This window comes from Acinonyx jubatus, chromosome D1, assembly GCF_027475565.1.
Source record: "Acinonyx jubatus isolate Ajub_Pintada_27869175 chromosome D1, VMU_Ajub_asm_v1.0, whole genome shotgun sequence".
Taxonomy (NCBI): domain Eukaryota; kingdom Metazoa; phylum Chordata; class Mammalia; order Carnivora; family Felidae; genus Acinonyx; species Acinonyx jubatus.
In genome coordinates, this window is record NC_069390.1 from 71714774 (window position 1) to 71737235 (window position 22462).

Below are 22462 nucleotides of genomic sequence, written 5' to 3' on the forward strand. Positions count from 1 at the left end.
TAACCAATAAGTATATGTATGAAGAGAAACCGTTAACATACATATAATTTAAAACATTGATTACTCACACAAATACAGAAAAAAGAACACCACTAGAAATTTTTTGGAAGAGTCCAAAGGCTGTGTTTTCCTTCAAACTTACGGCTTATGGAAACTGGAGTTGTCAGTATCTCCATGCCAAATATAAATGAAAGGAAAAAAAAAATCAAGTAGACATTTTCTGTATTACATATGAATTACTTGGTTGCTGTATGTTTTATCACTAGGGATTGCCATCTTAAGAATTAACATACTTGCCTCTTGATAGACTGGAAAAGAAAAAAAAACAAGATAAGGAAGATAGCTTTGTCTTCTTTGATATTTCCAGTATAATTATCCACACTCTAAAACAAAGGGAAGTGAATTAGAGAACCGTCTGTCATTGGAAGCAAATTAATGCTCTTACAAAAGCAACAAAACCCTTACTTCTTGAGTCACCTCCTTGTCACATAAAAAAGTTTTAAGTGAAAACAATGCCCAGGCACATATGTATACATATTATATTACATGTATACATACATACACACACACACACACACACACACACAAACACACACACACTGTATATTTTTAGATATATATTGGCATAAGAACAATCAATGAAAAAGAATAGAGATACCAGAAATAAATCCACACATATATGGTCAATTAAGTTTTAACAAAGAAGCCAAGAAAATAAAATGAGGGAAGGACTGTCTATACAATAAATGATATTGGGAAAGCTGGACAGCCAAATGCAAAAGAATGATACTGGACCCCCATCTTATACCACTCAAAAAAAATCAACCTATAATCGATTAAAGACTTGAACATAAGACCTAAAGCCATAAAAATTCTAGAAGAAAACATAGGGAATAAACCCCTTGACATTTATTGAAGGGAAACTTACTGAATGGGAGAAAATATTTGCAAGTCACATATCACATAAAGGATTAATATATAAAATATATAAATAACTTGTACTGTTTGATAGAAAACAATCCAATTTAAAAATCATTAGAGAAGCTGAATAGACATTTTTCCAAAGAAGACATACAAATGGTATCAGGTGAATGAAGGATGTTGTATTATCATTTATCATCAGGGAAATGCAAATCAAAACCACAGTGAGATATCATCTCACACCTGTTAAAATGGTTCCTATAAAAAAAAATTAACAAGTGTTGGCAAAGTTGTAAAGAAAAGGAAACTTGTGCACTGTTAATGGGAATGTAAATTGGTTCAATCCCATGGAAAACATACTAGACAGTCTTCAAAAAATGTTTTTCTTTTTAATTAAAACTAGAACTACCATATGACCTAGCAATTCTAGTTCTCCCTATATGCCCAAATGAAATTAAAACAGGATATCAAATAGGTATCTTCACTTCCACATTCATTGCAGCATTATTCACAATAGCCAGGACATGGAAACAATTTAAATATCCATCAATGGATGAATGGATAAAAGCATGACCTAGATGGAATATTATTCAGCCATGAGAAAGAAGGAAATCCTGCCTTTGTGACATAAATGGAACTTGAGGGCATTATGCTAAGTGAAATAAGCCAGGTAAAAAAAAGACAAGTATTAGGGCACCTGGGTGGCTCAGCCAGTTAAGTGTCTGACTCTTGATTTTGACTCAAGTCATTATCTCCGTGTTTGTGAGATCAAGCCCTGCGTTGGTTGGCCTCTGCACTGACAGCACAGAGCCTGCTTAGGATTCTCTCTCTCAATCTCTCTCTCTCTCTCTCTCAAAATAAAAAAAAAAAAAAAACATTTAAGAAAAGACAAATACTACCTGGTATCACCTGTATGTAGAATCTAAAAAATAAAAATAAATTAAATAGATTAAAAAGTCAAACTTCTAGAAACAGAATAGAAAAATGGTTGCCAGGGGTTGAGTTTGGGGTGTGTGAATGGGGACATATTGGTAAAATGGTACAAAATTTCAGCTATAAGATGAATAAGGTCTGAGGATATAATGTAAAATATAGTAAGTATAATTGATAATGCTGTATTAAATAATTGATATGTGCTTAGAACTTCTTTCATCAAAAAAAGATAAATATGTGAGGTGATGGATATCTTAATTAGCTAGATGGGAAAATCCTTTCATAATGTATGTGTATATCAATTCACCACAATGTACACTTTAAATATCTTAGAATTTTATAATCCATTATACCTTAATGAAGCTGAAATTTTAATAAAGGAATTATTTCATACAATTATTTACATATTTGCAAAATTTGATGAGACCTAATCCTTTAACAATACAAATAGATAGCAGGAACAGTTCTATATCAATTAAATTAAATAAACTTATAAAAACTGTCTACCAATAAATCTATAAGTCCTTATATCATAACCATTTTGCCAAACATTTAAGGAAGAAAGGATACCAATGTTATACAAACTCCTCCAAAAGAGAACAGGAAAGTCCACTTCGCAATTAATTGCTTAAATTCATCATTACCCTGTTACCAGTAATAGGCAGATATATGACAAGTTAAGAAAACTACATGCTAATATGCCTAATGAAGATAGATGTGAAAATTCTCAAGTAAATACTATCAAATCTAATTTAGCAATATATAAAATACTTAATATGTCATGACAAAATGGATTCTATCATGGGACTACAAAGTTGGTTTAACATTTAAAATCAATTATCAGGGTGCTTGGGTGGCTCAGTTGGTTAAGGATAAGACTCTTGATTTCAACTCAGGTCATGATTTCAGGGTCATGAAATTGAGCCCCAGGTCAGGCGCTGGACTGAACATGGAGCCTGCTTGGGATTCTCTCTCCCCCTCATTCTCTGCCCTTTTCCCCTCTATAAATAAATAAATAAATAAATAAATAAATAAATAGATAGATAGATAGATAGTTAAAATCAATTATGTTTGGACTATGTAATTCCCATATTGACAGACTAAAGGATAAAGCAATTTGACTATTTGAATAGATGCAGTAAATACATTTGCCAAAACTCAATATCCATTCTTAATAAAATCTCTGTTGAAGGGAACATCCACAATCTAATAAAGGATCTGTACAAAAAAGACCCATAAATGGTATCATACTTAATGGTAAAAGACTAAATCTCCCAAAGATTAAAACTAAGGCAAAGATATCTGCCCTTACCTATAGTATAACTGAATGTTATTTATATTAGTACCAAAATTATGTAATTATTATGTATAGACTATTACCAAAGAAAAAATGTGTAATTTTGAAAACTAGAACATTGACAAAGAAATCAAAGACCTAAATACATAAAGCTATATACCATGTTCATAAACTGTAAGTTTGAAAAAATTATTGTCAATCCCCTATCTCCAAACTGATTTGCAGATATAGTGTAATTCCAATAAAAATCACACCAGGATTTGTTTTGTAGAAGTTAGCAAACTGATACTAATATTTATGAAAGGCAGGAAAAACTGGAGGAGCAAAGCTGGAGAGCACACTCCACTTTAAGAGTTTCTATTAAGTTACAGTAGTCAGGCCACTGTGGTGTGGGTGAAACAACACATACAGACCAATGGAACAGAACAGAGTTCAGAAATACACCCAAACATATATTAGTTTTCAACAGGATGCAAAAGCTATTCAACGACAAACAGTCATTTCAAAAGAATGTTCTGAAAACACTAGACATGCACGTGCTAAAAAAAAATAAGCTTGAATCCTGTGACAGGAAGGATTTTGTTTCATTTATTTCCTTCCCAGTGTCATGCCTATGAGTGTGTAACATTACATGAGAAAAAGGAAGCGGTGTTGTAAATGGAATTAAAGTTGCTAATCAGCCGACCTTAAAATATGAGGACTATCATGGATTATCCAGATGGGCCCAATGTAATCACATGGGAAATAGAAGCCAGAAGATTTAGTTGAGAAAGTGCTAAGATGGAGGAAGAGGAAGAAACAATTAGACATATGAACAAATGGTCATTGTATATGGAAAAAAAGAGAAAAATACAACACAGCATAAGGACAGAAGAACAAAAATGGAAAATATACCCCTCTGCTACCATATCCCAATCCTCATGTAATAACTTTCACTCTTTGGGTCAATATACCTGAACTTGGACTCTACTAGTCAGTTAGGTTCCACTTTGTTCAAATGTGTATATAAAACATTATCTGGCAGCAGTTTTTCATTTTGTATTTTAGCTGAAAATTAGTAAATCTTTATTATAGAATAAGCACCATATATATTTTTAAAACGCTTATCTAAAATTGTCCTCTATCATTCAGCGCTGACAAGATTATGTTTAAAAGAAAGGCATGACAATTTTATGTTTCTGCATTAAAATTCTTGGGCCCCACACTTGAATGAATTCCAATATAAGGTCTTCCCATGTGGTGCCAAATTCTCTCTCCATGTTCACTTTTAAAAATCCCTATATCCTTATCTCAAGTCACGTGGGAAATGTTTCTGGCTTCCATAACATAACATGGCTTTTGAAGTGATATACTTACTGAAAAAAAAACCTACTTACAGAAATTATTCTTCTGGGAAATTCATATCCATTCTTCAAGATCCAAATCAAATATCACCTTACTATGTAAACTCAAGGAAAATTAAGTCTTGCTTCTGTGCTTTCACAGTGTTCTCTTCCTCTATGCTATTTATTACATAATATCTCAATTGTATGTTTATATATCTCATTTCTGTAATTTATCATGTTTTTCTAAGGCAAAGACCATGATGTATTTCCAGTGCTGTTCATATAGTAAGTACTCAGGAAATGTTGAATGAATGATCAATTAATAGTCAAACTAATACAAAACATAACCATCACTCTCTCCAATATGCGATGAAGTCTTGGAAGGTATTTACCTTTTCACTTATACTGTAGCTTTCCTCTTATTTTGAATAAATAAGTCTGCCTCTCAATTATTTATAGATCTTTGTGAATATATTCTCTTTTCCAGTAATTAAATAAAAACATTAAAAAAATCTATTGGAAAAATACCTTACTTCCATCAATGGTTGGCTTAGTGGAAAAGGCATTAGCATTAGAAGATTTTTAGGAGGCGGTTTCTTCAGGCCAACATATTATTTTTCCTAATAAACCAACTATTTCTGGAGAAAGTTATATCATAGTATTCAAGAGGAACACTTATAGCAGATAAAGTCCAAAAAACTGTGTCTATCAGGCAGCTTCTAAAATTAAAATATACTTTTAAAATCTACTTACGTCTTGGGAAAAAGAAATACACTCTGCAGCTCAATGGTGAAGAATTTGATGAAATAGAAAATAAATTTTTAACGAAGAAATTTAGATAAGTGTGTCAATTCATAAAGCATAACAGCTCATTGAGTCTATGAATGATGAAAAATGGAGATTTATTATTGGCTATTAAGCAAATATCTTAGCAATGCCATGAATGCATGGCCTTAGTTCTCATCCTGCCTGAAATGACCATGTGAATTTCAGGGATTTATTACTCTTCATGTATAACTTTCTTACTTCTGAGCACTTTTTCTTTCTGCTGACACAGTACTATTTATTAGTCACAAAGTTACAATTTTTCAAAACTGCAATTTGATTAGTTCTATTTGACAGATACTGTAATTCATTGGGAGGAAACTATAGCATATAAGACTAACCATTTGCAAAAGCACAAAGTTATGGAAATTGGGATACATCTTTCTGATCAGTAGAAAGCTAAGTGAACTCCTGAAAAGAGCCATAAACATTTATGACTCTGTTTAAGGCAGTAGTTTCTAGACTTTTGTGATCCATGAACTGCTTAAAGACCTTTCTTCAGGACCAACTGAAAAATAGATACTGGCATCTGACAAATTGAGATAAAAATAATCACCTTTATAATTGATTAAACTGATAATACTAGAGAATGTGACTACACTTGTTGGCTAAGTTGACTTGAGAACACTTATTCATAAATGAGATAGATTCATTTGTTCAACTGAGGGCAGGCTTCCTCCTTTGAGAAACTGTACCTTCAAAATCACTCCAAAAAGGAATTATGTACAATGTGTGTTTCTTGAGCATAAGTGGTCCCCCAAACAGAGGTGAAAAGGCACGCACAGTTTCTTCTCCCAAACTCAAAAAGAAATCATTCTTCCTTTCCTGGGTAGAGGATCCAAGAGATCAGCTGTGTTGCTTTAGGGAAGATTTTCCCACATAGTAGCCAGAGAAATGGAAGACACTAACCCTTACTTTTTGTATTTCTATATAAAGATACTGAAAACAGCAATCTACTATTAATATGGTAAGAGGGGAAAAGTTCCTGGAATCTGATTCCTGAGTTCCTGTCAGTCTTTCCCAGAATCTTCAGATTTGTACCTTATTATACCTGACTATTATGTACCCCACGCTGGTATCTCCCATTCACATCTAAACTGTCTCCACTCACCCCAAGTCACCTGGATATCCACAAGGATGCAAATCCTAAATCTGATCTGGTACTTCTCATATTATGTGTGAGGAAGGATGAGTTTTAATCTCAATTTGTAGCTGATGATTAATTTTGTGAAATGCAATGGATATGAATTATCATAAAAATGACCAAATGCTTGAATGTCTTGTCAATTTCAAATTGCTATAATAGTTTCTAAATGTATACTTTAATTTCCATCCTTCATTGGTTGTGTTCCAGCTCTGATTCTCAAACTTTGAGCCAGCCTTGCATACCTGGAATAAATCCCACTTGATTGTGGTGTATAATTCTTTTTATATATTGTTGGATTCAATTTGCTAATATTTTTTGAGGATTTTTGCATCTATGTTCATTAGAAATATTAACCTGTTGTTTACTTCTAAAGTTTTGTCTGGTTTTGCTGTTAGGGTAATAATGTTGGTCTCATACACTGAGTTAGGAAGTACTCCTTCTGCCTCTATGTTCTGAAAAAATTGTAGAGAATTGGCATAATTTCTTAAACATTTGGTAGAATTCATCAAGGAACCCATCCAACCTGGTTCTTTTTTGTATTGAAAGTTATTAATTGTAGATTCAACTTCTTTACTAAATATAGGACTACTAAGATTGTCTACTTGTATGAGTTTTGCCAGATTATGTCATTCAAATAATTGGTCCATTTCATGTAGGTTATCAAATTTGTGGTCAAAGACCTGTTCATAGCATTCCTTCTTTTATCCTTTTAACGTTAATGGGATCTGTAGTGATGTTCCTTCTTTCACTTCTAATATTAATAATTTGTGTCTTTTCTGGTTAAAGTCTCATCAATTTTACTGATCTTTTCAAAGAGACATCTTTTGATGTCATTGATTTTCTTTGTTGATTTCTTGTTTTTGATTTCATTGATTTTTCTCTAGTTCATATAATTTTTCTTTTTCTTACTTTGGATTTAATTTACTCTTATTTTCGTTTCCTAAGGTGTAACCTTATAGTATTGATTTTAGATCTTTCTATTTTCCAATATATGTAGTCAATAAATTTCTCTCTAAGCACTGCTTTTGCTACACCCTACAAATTTGGATAAATTGTGTTTTCAGTTTCATTAAATTTACTTTTAAATTTCTCCTGATATTTCTTCTTTGACCCATGTGATATTTAGAGTTTTGTTGTTTAATCATCACAAATTTTGGTACTTTCCAGCTATTTTTCTGTTATTGGTTTTTAGTTTCATTCCATTGTGGTGTGAAAGTAGATGATATATTATTTCTATTCTTTTAAATTTATTTAAGTGTGTTTTATGGCTCACAGTGTGACCTATTTTGGGTAATGCCCCATATAAGATTGAGAAGAATGTGTATTCTCCTGTTGTTTAATGAAGTAATCTGCACATATTAATTATGTCCAGTTGATTGATGGTGTTGTTGAGGTCAACTATGTCTTTACTAATTTTCTGCCTGTTAGGTTCATCCATTTATGATAGAGTGGGGTTGAAATCTCCAATTATAATAGTGAATTCATCTATTTCACCTACAGTTCTATTCGTTTTTGCCTATCAGTTTTTGCCTCACATCTTTTGACATTCTGTTGTTAAGCAAATGCACATCAGGAATTGTTAGGTCTTCTTGTACCCCTTTATCATTATAAATGCCCAGGTAAGTTGTGATTCTCTATATCTGTCAGTCTCTATAATTTTGAGGGCAGTAGTTGGCCTTGGAAGACCTTCTTCTTCTTCTTTTTTTTAATGTTTATTTACTTTTGAGAGAGAAAGAGCAGGGAGAGGGGCAGAGAGAGAGAGAGAGAGGGAGACACAGAATCCAAAGCAGGCTCCAGGCTCCACACTGTCAGCACAGGGTCCTGGTGCAGGGTTCGAACTCAGGAGCTGCAAGATCATGACCTGAGCCGATGTCATGTTAAGTCAGACACTTAACTGACTGAGCCACCCAGGTGCTCCTGGAAGATCTTTTCTTATGGATCTAAGAATAGTTGTTAATTTTTCAGTTTGTTCAGCTTTTTACTTGCTGTTAAGACTTCCAAGCCTCTTCTATGCCATAACAGGAAAAAACAAGACATTTTTTATGAAGAAATAATAGAAAAAGTTAGTTACACAAAGGCTGAAGAGTAAAACAATAAAAGAAACATTGAAGAAACAAACAATGATTACAGGAAGTAGCTAATATTCCTAGGCCTGAAGATACAAAGAGAAGAGTTTAGTTGGGGCTCTCAGAACCTAGGAATTTAAAGAAGAGATACTGCACAACTGGATTTGGACTTCTAAAACAAAGCCACTGCTTGCAGTGGCTTATACCCCTGAGAAAACTCAATGAATCTGACTTTAAGATTATCAGAAGAAATAGAAGCTCGTCCCAAATGCCAAGGAAACAGCCATTGCTGAGGTGATACTAACAGGAACAGAAAAAAAAGGAAAAAGGAATCCCTTGTCTCCACATCCTGTCTAGCAGTTTCTGTCTAGTGTCCCCCACCCATTGATATGAACTAGTGTGAAGCATCTGGTAAAGAATGATTCTTATTCTTTGGAGGCCAAGAGTTGCCTAGGAGAGGGTATAAGAATAGACCTGAAGCTGAGAGAAAATTGAAGCAATAGGATCTAGCTTTATTTTGTCCAGACATCTACCCAATGATCCAATATAATCTACTTAAGAGTCCATCCCCCACTATATTTTTTTTAAATACGAATTTATCATATACTAAATTTCTATCAAGTATTTGACTCTTTTTCTGAACTTTTTGTATGGTTCCACTTGTTTGATTTTTTTAATGTATCAGCACCACCACATTGAGGCAATAATTAAGGCAGTAATTATATTGAGGATTTATAAAGGTCTTTTTTGGGGGCGCCTGGGTGGCTCAGTGGGTTAAGCGTCCGACTTCGGCTCAGGTCATGATCTCGCAGTCCATGAGTTTGAGCCCCACGTCGGGCTCTGTGCTGACAACTCAGAGCCTAGAGCCTGTTTCAGATTCTGTGTCTCCCTCTCTCTGACCCTCCCCTGTTCATGCTCTGTCTCTCCCTGTCTCAAAAATAAATAAAACGTTAAAAAAATAAATTAATAAAGGTCTTTTTTTTATTAAAAATTTTTTTTTCGTTTATTTATTTTTGAGAGACAGAGAGAGACAGTGTGAGCAGGAGAAGAGCAGAATGAGAGGGAGACGCAGAATACGAAGCGGGCTCCAGGCTCCGAGCTGTCAGCACAGAGCCTAAAATGGGGCTTGAACTCACAAACTGTTAAGATCATGACCTGAGCCGAGGTCGGACACTTAACCGAGTGAGCCACCCAGGCGCCCCTATAAAGATCTTTTTTTTAATGCAGGTGTTCTCAAGGTTTCTGTTCTTATTAGAATGCTCTTATCTTCTACTCTCCCTTGGTGATTAAAAACATACCCATGGTTTCAACTACTACTTGTGAACTGGTAACTGGCAAAAATATATCACTAACACAGGCATTCTCTAAACATTTCGTATATTAAATTTCCTACTAAACATTTCATCATGGATATCTCACAAAGTCCCTCAGTCTTTAGAAGTTAAACCTAAATAAATGACCTGAACAAATCATTATCTTTTTTATCTCAACCACTTTATATTTTACACATATTCTTCCTCTTGAATCATTATTCTTAGTGAGGGATAAAACTGCTCGACTGGATCAAAATAGAAACTAGGAATCACTATTCTCCTCCTCCTTCATTATACCCAGATCAGTTCTAATCATGTTCCACATCCCATTGATTTACATCTTAAGTATCTAATACCCTCATATACCTCCATTGTTGCTTATCATGCACTGAAATAACATTCCATAAGGTGTCCATACCTCCAGGGTTGTCTACTGAAAATCACTATTCTACATAGCTTGCAGACTGATCATTTTTACTGGGAAATCTGATCATGCTTGGTTTGCTTCAAATCCGTCAATAACCTACCACTACCTTCAGGTTAAGATCCTATCTCCTAGGTGTAATGCATAATCTCATTTTCTGACCTATGCACATATTTCTAATTTAATTACTCATTATTTACCCCACATGTCTGCAATTCACTTGAGCTGGTTTTCTTTTTCCATGTACTTTCTCCCCTTGCTTATTGCATTACTTTTGTGACATAAATCAGACACAAGTTAATACAAACTTGTCTTCAAGACCAGGTAGGGTTCACAAAGTCACTGTATTTCCTATGATTTTTATGATGATAAAATATACATAACATTTACCATTTAAACAATTTTTAAGTATGTAGTTCAGTGGCATTAAGTACATTTACATTGTTGTGCAGCTCTCAACACTATCTATCTACACTGCTTTCTTCATCTTAAACAGAAACTCAAACTCCCATTCTCCCCCCATCCTAGCCCTGGCAAACACCATTCTACTTTGTGTCTCTATGAATTTGACCATTCTATATGCCTCGTATCAGTGAATCATATACTATTTTTCCTTTTGTGACAGACTTATTACACTTAACGTAATGTTCTTAAAGTTCAGCCATGTTGTAGCAGGTGTCAGAATTCCCTCTATAAGGATGAATAACATTCCACTGTTAGTATATACCACATTTTGTCTATCCATTCTTCTATTGGTGGACACATGGGTTATTTCCAATTGTGGGCTATTGCAAATAATGCTACCAGAAACATGGATGTACAAGTAGCTGTTTGAGTCTTTGCTCTAATTTTATGAGTACATACCCAAAGATGGAATTTTATTACTAAATCTATTTTTAACTTTTTAAAGAATCTCCATACTGTTTTCCATAGTAGCTGCATCATTATGCATTCCCACCAACAATGTATGAGAATTTCCATTTCTCCACATTCTTGCTAACATCTGTCATTCTGTTTTTGTTTTCATTGTTGTTTAGTTTTTGATAATAGCCATCCTAATGGGTGGTGAAGTGGAATTTCATTGTGCATCTCCCTATAGATAGTGTGCATCTCTTCATGCACTGATTAGCCAGCCATTTGTATATCTTCCTTGGAGGAATTTCTATTCAAGTATTTTGCCCATTTTAAAATATGGTTGTTTTGCTTTGTTTTGTTGTTTCTAGTAGAGTTGTGGGAGTTATTTATATATTCTATATATTAACTCTTTAATTAGATATATGGTTTGTAAATATATTCTTTCATTCTATGAGGTGCTTTTTCACAATGTTGTTAGTATCCTTTGATGTGCAAAAGGTTTTAATTTTTATGTAGTCTAATTTTTCTATTATTTTTTCTTTTGTGCCTGTGTTTGTGGTGTCATATCCAAGAAGAAAGACCTTCACTAATTTGCAGGGCATGTTCTGAGCTTTGACATGAGTCCATGGTGAAGGCAAAAGGTTTTTCCTTTTCTAACCATGTGTCCATTCTGGGCCTATGTATATGCTTTTTATCAGCACTGTGGTATACACTGCTGCTTTTAATGTCTTAATTTCCTTAGTGTTCTCATATCTGCTTCTTCTTGGGGCTTTAGCTATTCTATTGTTTTTCCTTATCAATAATCTCTTGCCCCAGGTATCTCTAGGTCTCTAGCCTTCATGAAGTTTTCACTAAGTGTGCCCTTAGCAGCCAGAGTCTTCTCCCAGACTGAGATCTCATTTGTGCCACATTTGGCGCTGAGCTATGAAACATAGAGATCAATCAGGCAGCCCACACACCGGTGAGAATACTGCAGATCAGCTTGTGCAAGGGAACTAGGAAACTGCTGCTTCCCTCAATGTATCCCATGCCCTGCAGGGGACAGCATGGAGCAAGGGTGAACACAAATGCCACAAAATTTCCCACCACCCTGTATGTAACACTTTCTTGATTGAGTGTTCACTTGTCTGCTGCAGATCCCTGACTGATTTCTTGAGTTTCTACACAGCTACATTAGACAGTCTCTAGCTGTTTATTCGATATTCCATGGGGGCGGAGAGCCTGGGGCTTCCCAGTTTGTCATCTTGCTTCAGGTTCTCCTATCAGTTTTTTTACTATCTGCATCACAACCTCCTGGACCATAGAGAAGAGATTATAAATGATTATCAGATAAAGGGTAAAGGAGTTAGGAATGTGTAGTAGTAACAGGATTAGAGTAACTGATCCAACGGATATTGGCTTCCCAGTAGGTACCTATAAAGTCCAAGTTTCATAATGAACTCTTGTTTGATATAATTTATCATGATTTTATTGGGAATACAATTCAAATGGTGACAAATGATTGCTATTGATGACGTCTTCCATAAAGTTTCCAAAGGCTAGAGTCATCAGGGAACATATTTTTTTTTTTGAATGTTTCAATAGACACAGTGTTGGTCATCTAACAGGAAATGCAAGTTTTGTGGCCAAATGGAGAGGTTTTTCAGCCCACTCCCCACCCACCCAATAATGCCAATATAGGCAGTTGCCTATTTCACTTATGGATGAATATGTTCATGGAAACTAGAGAGAACCAGATGCAGAGATCCATTTGGATAATAAATGCAAATGAAAGAACAGGTAAGGACACTTTCTTCTATCCCTGCCCTCCCAGAATCAGAGAACATGATGTCATGTGTCTAATCAATGATGATCTTTACTGCGCATAAGAGAAGGCTGTGGTCACTAATGGCAGATGTCCATTAACTTGTTGTGACTCACTTGAGAAAATCAATCTGAAAATAGAGGATATAACTCTATATTAAAAGGATGCTATTCAGGAACCACTACTATTTGTAAGAGTTATAGTCTTCGTATTTCCCCACAAGGTTCATAGCTCAAAGGTGATTTTTATCTTGGTTGAGTGGAGCCAAGAAGAACAATTAGAAAACTAACTGGATCTAAATAGCCAAAATTGCACAAGTCATCCAAAGGAAAAAGGAAAAACAGAATCCCTATGCCAATTGCTCTTCAAATGCATTGTTAATTACTTTTCCAGTATCTACATTATGAACTGGAAATAATGAGTTACACTTGATTTATATATACATATATATACTGAATGTATATCATGTAGTATATTTTTATAAATGTATATATCATGATATATATATTATATGTGCATAGATATAGATATAGATAGATATACATATAGATAAATAGAATGAAGAATAAATAAGGTAATATTCAAAATATTTAGCAATCAGTCATATAGGCATACAGCAATTAGAATGGACACTGATAATTGCATTGGAGAAGGGTTATGGAAGATTCCTATTGACTATCACTCTTTTAAATGATAAATCCTTCTTGGGAAGGTTGTGAAGGAAGCAGGAGGACCCGTAAGTGACTTGGAGGCAGTAGTGTGGAAACATTTCAATATTTCAAAAACAAGCACTGTCCCAAACAGAGTACTGGCTGAATGTATACACCTATATTACAAGCCATTCCTTTTGGTACCATCACAAATAAGGTTGAATACATTCCATATGTTTAAATATATAGTACTATATTGCATATTTTGTAACAACTTACTAGACTGGCAGATAGGCTTATGACCCCCACTTTAGAGAGAGAAATTTAAAGGGGGGAAACTATTTGCTTGAGGTAACATTTTTTTTAGTGCTTTGTATTGTCATGCATGACTGCAGTTGTAGGGAGCAGCCTTCCTGTATATGCATTGTGAGAAAGTCTGTTAACCTTTCCTTGGTTAACTCTGCCAAGCCTTAAAGATGATTTAATTTAGCAAAATTATCACTGGACAAAGAATTATAGTATCTGACCACTAGCTTTCACCTGTGTCACACATTGCCTGCTTTGCTGTGATTAAGTCACTTGACCTTTTTGAAACTCAACTAGCATGTACTATCATGATTATATTAGATTTTGTCACATTGAGTTCCTTACTCTTTGTGGAGGAATCCCAAGATAGGAAGAAGGCAAAGCTTTATCTCCTTCTACAGAAGTCAACTAAGGAGGATAACACCTTTCTTAAAACCCCAGAAATTAAAATACAGGGCCAACTGGATGTTCCCTCCCAGATTTTAAAGCTTGAAAACTTCATACAAAGGCATAACATTCTACAAGAGATTATTTTGAAAGATATAAATGACAGAATTGAAAATTCAGTGCTGTGGTCCTCTGTGCTCGGATTCAACAGTGTCCAGAATCATTGCACCAAATTCCTAGGGTGAAAAGCAATTGACAGTGCTGTGGTGGCATCCTAAAGTGAATATTCAAATAGCAAAGCTGGGCTCCCCTTTAGTTTCTGCCTGAACCAATTCTCCAGCTTTCTAATTAATTCCTTGTGCAGCTTGATACAATTTCACACAACTACTTTTCTTTAAGTTAAAGAGAAGTACTTTGCATTATAAGCTACCAAGAATGAGACTAATAAAACCAGTGTCAGTACCAAATTTCATGGAAATGGTTAAATTGGATTGGTTAGCTGGTCCACTTAAGATGAAGGCAGTGAAAATTCAACTGGCTCTACATGAGTCAGCCCTTAGTATGCAATGGAAAAACATCTAATACAATTATCAGTGTGGACATCAGAATGAAGTATCCAAAAAAGTCAAAGCTTTAGAGAATAGTCCTTCAAGGGCATGAGGAAAATAAGAACTGTGGTGGTGATGGGTGGGTCTATTTCCAGTGGTATTTAGACAGATTAGAAAGAATATCAAACTCATACTCTTAAATGCACTGCACATGAAAATTGAATCATATGGACTTTCAATCATTGTACTAATACATCACTTATTTCCTGGAGAGGCATGATTAAGAGAGCTGAAAGGCAAATGCAAAAGTTTGACCCTGCATGTGGAGAACTTAAGTTTCAGTTAAATTCACAAGGGATTTATTAGGGGGAAAATGAAATATCTTTTTCAAGAATTGTAATGAAAAGATTAGAAGGAATTTGGAAGACTCTAAATATTTCCAAAGCCTTTATCACCTGAAAGTTCCATACAAGCTGAAGCATTCCACCTTTGTCTGATAAGGTTATTTTGGCCACTTTGAAGACTCTATGGTCCTCTTTCTGAGAGATTTACTATATAAAGACTAAATGCCAAATGGGAGAATTCTTCCCAAAATAAAAAATAAAAAAGGTCATGGCCAGGGCTCTAATCAAAACTGATATAAGGGATCCAGAAATGAAAGCAACAATCATAAGGATACTAGCCACGCTTGAGAAAAGCATGGAAGACATCAGGGAGACCCTTACTACAAAGATAAAACATCTGAAAAACAATCAGGCCAAAATGAAAAATGCAATAACCAATATTTGAAACCAACTGTATACAATGACCACAAGGATGGATACAGAAGATAGAATTATGGAAAATAAGGAAGCTGCACGCAAGAGAGAAAAATTTTGGATCATGGAAGTAGACTTAGGGGACAGTGGCTCCATCAAACATAATATTGGTATGATAGAAATCCCATAATAAAAGAGAGAAAAGGGGCAGAAGGTTTATTTGAGGAAATTATAGCTGAAAACTTCCCTAAGCTGGAGAAGGAAATAGACATCCAAATCCAGGAGGCACAGAGAACTCCCATTAAAATCGACAACAGCAGACCGACACCAAGACCTATTATAGCTAAATTTGCAAAATATAGTGATAAAGAACAAAATTCTAAAAGCAGCTAGACAAAAGAAGTCCTTAACTTATAAGGGAAGGTTAATAATAAGGTTAGCAGTAGATCTCTCCACAGAAACTTGGCAGGCCAGAAGGGAGTGGCATGATATATTCAATGTGCTGAATGGGGAAAATATGCAGAATACTCTATCCAGCAAGGCTGTCATTCAGAATAGGAGAGATAAGAGTTTCCCAGACAAACCAAAACTAAAGGAGTTTGTGTCCACTAAACCAGCCCTGCAAGAAATATTAGAGGGGACTCTCTGAGTGGGAAGAAAAGATCCAAAGTGACAAAGATTAGGCAGGGACAGAGAAAACCTCCAGAAACAACAGGTAATAAAACGGCACTAAATGCATATCTATCAATAGTTTCTCTGAATGCAAATGGTCTAAATGCTTCAATCAAAAGACATAGGGTGTCAGATTATATATATATATATATATATATATATATATATATATATATATATATATATATATCTTGTTATATATATATAACAAGACCCACCTATATGCTGCCTACAAGAGACTCATTTTAGACCTAAAGACACCTGCAGATTGAAAGTGAGAGGATGGAGACAAACTAGATTTTAAACCAAAGACTTTAATGAGACCAATATTCTTTAGGCCCATTTATATCTCTTCACTGACCACAGATACATACCCACCATGTAAATCCTAGAGACTAATTATGAAATAAAGCCTGGGATATGAAGATTTACATAACACCACAAAAATTAAGACTTCATTTATTTGTGTATATCAAAAGCTGGAGATTATTTATGAGAAATGACTTTCATAGTTTTAAACCAACAAGGAAAGAATGTAAATTTAGGTTGTGCTGAAATTATTGACATGTATGCACTTAAAAAGTTGGTGTGAGAGCTTGAGTGGCTGGGCAGTTTTCAATTATTTATTCCTTGGTTGGTTGCCTGAAGCTGGCTTCAAAATTAGTCCATGCAAACTGAATTTGAATGCTAGAAGTCTCTTTATAAAATTTATAGTAAGGGGCCCATTCAACATATATTTATTAAATGCTTACTCTGTAGCCAGCACTCTTCTAGGTGCTGGCCAAACTGCAGTGAACAAAAAAAAAAAAATCATCTCTGCTCACATGGAGCTTATAATTTTGCCAGCAGACACAAACAATAAACAGACTCAAAATAAAAATATATTGGGTAATGATAAGCCCCACAAGGAAACTGGAATGAGGTTTAGGGAGTTCTGGTAGAAGGATTAACTTATCCCATCCCACCTTAGAAAGAGTAATGTGGTAGTCCCTGCTGAAACAGTAAAGAGAAACCAGTGCCTGATTTTTGAAGGGATCACAGAAATTATTGTTACCAAAGATTCAGGAATATGGATTCCTATAAATACTAGGCTGTGATCCGGGCAGGAGATAGATGAAGCATCCAGGGTGTCAGGCAATAAGTAAGACTTAATTAAGTGGTAATTTAATTATGGCTACTATTCCAGATACTGCCTCTTTTCTGAGTAAATGAAAGTAATCTCTGACACAAGCTGCACCACTCTTTTGGGGGGCATTTTCTTACTCCACAATAATGAAGAACATTTAAGTTGGTTCCCTTGACAGAGTACACAGTTCTTCTTTGATTCTTTGCCACAATTTTACCTACAGAGATCTTGACCACTTCACCATTCAGTGAACATCATTGTCTGGAATTACACTGATTTATCATGCATTCCAAAAGGAAAAAGTAGAATCTAAATGTTTGAGTAAAACTGATATACCTAGAGGGTAAGAATGATCTGTTACATATATAAGAAGTGGTCAAGCGTTTTGTTGAGAGTATAAAGTTCTGGGTCAATGGAGTGAAGGCTGTTGGTGACCCACCCAAATCCCTGTTAGCAGTCAGGTGTCCTCATCAACAAGTGCTCTGAGGGTTGACCACTAATAGCTTGCAGATGGACCCTCATCCTGAGAATTTCTCTCACTTGTTTGAAGTTTCCTTAGCATAATCATTGAGGCAGTTGAGAAATGCTGCTGAGGTTATGCCCTACCCAAGGTGTAGTCTATAGACAATGACTGACTGATATGGAGGTACCAAAGGTGACTCCTTTTGCCTCAAAGTGACATAATTCTGTGGTACCACTTATGCTCCAGTTGGAGGCTAAATCTCAACTGAAGCCGGGACTTTGCTGATCCTGCTTTCCACACTGTCTCAATAAATCACTGGCACATAAATACTTAGCTCAGGCTCTGCTTCCAAGGAACCCAGACCTAAGACGATTATGTTGTAATATCACCTATAAAGTAAACAGCAAGTGCTCATCTTCAACTGAAATTTATGTTAGCAATGCTCTATTTACTAATCCATGACTTTGGGTGAGTATACTTTAGAACAACTTTCTTTGAAATGGCTTAAAAGATAAAAAAAATTTTACTTAACTCTAAAACTTATATAATATTAATGCATGATTAAAAGTACCTTTACATATATTACCTCATTTGACCTTCACAACATCCCTGAAGGATTGGGAAGGAAAATATCATTACCTACATTTTATGGGTAAGGAAATTAAAAAAAATGAAGATCCTGGAAATCTACGAGATGTCTTATCTAAGACCACAATAGAAGATCAATGCCAGAATTGTGGGTATATTATAGGTTTTCAATTTCCTAAGCAATGTATTCTTCATTCTATGTCTGTCTTCCAGGTAATAATTTACTGTATGAAATCTAATCAGAATATTTTAGTGCACACACAAGCACTACTGGAGTAGGTCCACTTAGTCACATGTGGAACAGGTAGGTGGATGTCTTGACTATATAGCTCATAATGCAACAACTAAGTTTGCTTTTATGACACCGCCAGCACAATTCATTTTCTGAATGAATAGCTAAAGACATTTTCACGTTGCTGAAGTTGTAAGTCATTCTGTAAATGCATGTCAACCTTAAAATCCTACCTTTCCAAAGCTCCTCTATTAGGAGTGAAAGTATGTGCATTCCAAACTTCATGATAATATTTCGGTAACAATGCTGATAAGTTCAAATTCTCACAGTGGTTATGTAATTACTTAAGATCGGAAGGAGTTATCTGATAAATCCTCCATAGATTTATCTTATACTTCTGGGACTTTTAAGTTTAACTCTTCAATTTTATTTTTTAATGTTTATTTGGAGAGAGAGTAAGAGAGAGACAGAGCTTGTGTGTGTGTGTGCGCGCGCGTGCGCAAGTGGGGATGGGGCAGAGAGAGGAGAGAGCTGTCAGCACAGAGCCCAATATGGGTTCAATCCCATAAACCAAACCAAGAGATCATGACCTGAGCTGAAGTCAAGAGTCAGATGCTTACTGAACCGAGCCACTAAGGCATCCCTTAACTCCTCAACTTTAAATCAATGGAAATGAGAATGCTTCTTATAGAAGATGTGATTCTAAAGTGGAAAGATGCCTGTGTTCATTTGTTCTCAACTAGTAATTATTGGGGGCTTTCAATGTTTCAAATAGGAATTAAGATATGTTATTTGTTATAAAAATTTATTCCCTCTCTTAATTAGCAAGCCAATAATATTTAGCTTTCCTTTTTATGTTCCTAAACAAAATTATTGTGGCAAATATTTTCTGAAGAAAATGAAACATCTATTCAACTTTCTATGGCCCTATCATCCTTACAGGCTATCAATGATATAGAATGTTCTGCATTTCCCAGGCCCATATGAACTTGGCAAACACATGAGGATCCAATGCCAGGGTGCTGAAACATTCTTATTAGACAGCATGGCTTCTCTAAAGCAGATGCCATGTGTCCCCTTCTGATTGGTCACCACTATAGATTTAATGATGCTTTCCATAGGGCAGCATGAAAACAGTTATTAAAATGGTTGTCAATTTTCACTAGCTGCTCTTGACTTACAGGGGTGACAAGCCACACAAAGTAAGTAGAAGTTCAGCATTTATTTATAAAGGTCTAAGCTGACACCAACACTTTTAGTCACTTACGGGAGTTGAACTCTTGCTTTAGGTGGTTGAATATTGAGTCTATTCTAACATAAATAAGACATAAATCCATTGTTCTCTTCAACAATGCTAAAATCCAGAGTACAGAACCAATAAGAGCCACAACCATACCTAGTGAAGGAAAGCCATTCCATTAACTTACTTCTAGATTTCAAGTTCTCAAGGAATCCTTCTATTAGTCACAAACAAAAGACAATATACATGTAAGGGGAATATTTTAGATTTATACACACAATCAGAAATGCATCCAATGTCACTATATGCATCTATCTGTTACTAATTAATTGTTTATTGGGGCACCTGGGTGGCTCAGTTGGCTAAGTGTCTGACTTCAGCTCAGGTCATGATCTCATGGCTTATGAGTCTGAGCCCCATGTTGGGTTCTGTGCTGACAGCTCAGAGCCCGGAGCCTGCCTTGGATTCTGTGTCTCCCTGTCTGTCTGCCCCTTCCCCACTCTCTGTATCTCCCTCTCTCTCTGCCCCTCCCCTGCTCATGGTTTGTCTCTCTCTCTCTTTCAAAAATAAATAAACATTAAAAAATTTTTAATTAATTGTTTATTCACTTGGGGAGGTTGAATGGAAGGCATCAATTATAAATCAAAGTAATTAATAATTGCAATATTGTGTCCACTATATAGTACATATTTTTAAATGCTGAATATAAGCAATACTTTTGGTGAAATACTGACATTTCAGTATCCAATCAGGAATGGAGATCAGATCCTTCCAAAGAGGTCAGGCATGTCCAAAATATAGTCTTGTGCCACAGCTGCTACTGCTATTCGGGAAGGACAGGCAGGGACCTTCAACTCTGACCCAGGCATCATAATGGCTCTCCTGGACTAACCACTGCCTCCATCCTCCTCCTCACCTAAAATGCCACTAGCTCTGGGAAGGGACCATGATAACGAGAACTGATAAAAAGTTCAGCATTTGCTATAGAGAGGCCCTTGGCATGGGAGTAAAGAGAATGACCAGGAAAGATTATGGAAGACCTTGAGGCAACACCCTTCTTTCTCTATTAAAGGTAAGGGGTGGTCTTGGAAGTGGAAGTGGGGAGGCAGTTCCCATAGGGCTGGAAGCACCCCCTCTCAACTCATAGAGACCAGCCTAGCAAAACAGGGCACAACTGCCCACCAGCAGCCTCTCCATACCTAACACTGTACTGCTCACCTACCACCAAGACCATGTAAGCTGATTGCTCTGCCAATTCTTGGAGACCCAGAAGTCTCTTTTCATCTGTGCACCCTGTATTCCCTTTCTATAAAACCAGTCTGAAACTGAGAGGCAAGAGAGAATGAGACTCACCTATCCCAGGAATGTCTGGTGACTCTCAATGCTTTGCTATATTTGCATTCTAAAATTCTAAAACAGGAGGGCTTACTAATCTAAGATGGTGACACAGAAAAATATTTGAAGTTAGCTTATAGCTCAATTTACCAAATTAGCTTAAAATTAGAAATTGTTTTTTCAGCAGCTGAAAAATTTGCCCCAAATATATTCATGTCTCACCTGTGAAACAATCATTCTTTGTTAAGAAGGATTTAGTGACGATTTTCTATTTTCAATTCTTTATGGTTGCTTTCTTTATTTTTGTGTTTAGTATGTTATTCTTAAGAAAAAAACAACAACCCGAATTTTTGTTAGTTTTGCCTAACAATTTATTTTAGGATATAACATACCTGTATTGTTATACATTGTTTTTAATGTAAATTTTGTGCTTATAAGTTTTGTATTTATAATTCATTAAGTGTTTAAATTTCACCAATTTTAGTAAATTATGAATACTATTATAAGTGAAGTAATGAGTTATTGGGAATTTTGGAAATATGGCAAATAAGTACTAAAATATTGATATCACCTTCTGCTATAATATTACAATCTCTTTCTTTTTTTAATGTAAGATGGTGTTGTCAGGGGTTTAAGAAGAATGATTTTAGGAACAGATCTAGGTTTGAATTTTAGCACTGCCACTTACAAGCCACATGACACTGGAGAAATCAGCGGACTTTTTTAAGCTTTAGTTTTTCCATCTGTAAATGAGTGTGATAGAACCTGTTTTCATAAGGCATTTGTAAGGTTAAAAGAAGAAACAGTATTTAAAATGCTTAGAGTGCATAAAAATGTCCAATAAAAGGTAGCTATGTTTATTAAATTCTACTGGCATACAAGGACTCAGAAAATGAACAATTACTGAGAGCATACTAACAAAGACACTTCACATATTATTTAATTTAATACCCACAGCAACTCCCTGCAATGGATTTAACCACTAACACTATTTTATAAATGAGTTACCATTATTTTTTTAAGTTCATTTATTATGAGAGAGAGTGTGTGCATGAGCAGGGGGGTGGCAGAAAGAGAGGGAGAGAGAGAATCCCAAGTAGGAGCCATGCTGAGCCTGACACAGGGCTCGATCTCATGAACTGTGAGATCATGACCTGAGCCAAAATTGAGAGTTGGATGTTTTACCCACTGGGCCACCCAGACGCCCCAAGCAGTTATTATTGGTAAGGTTCTTAGAAGCGTGTATG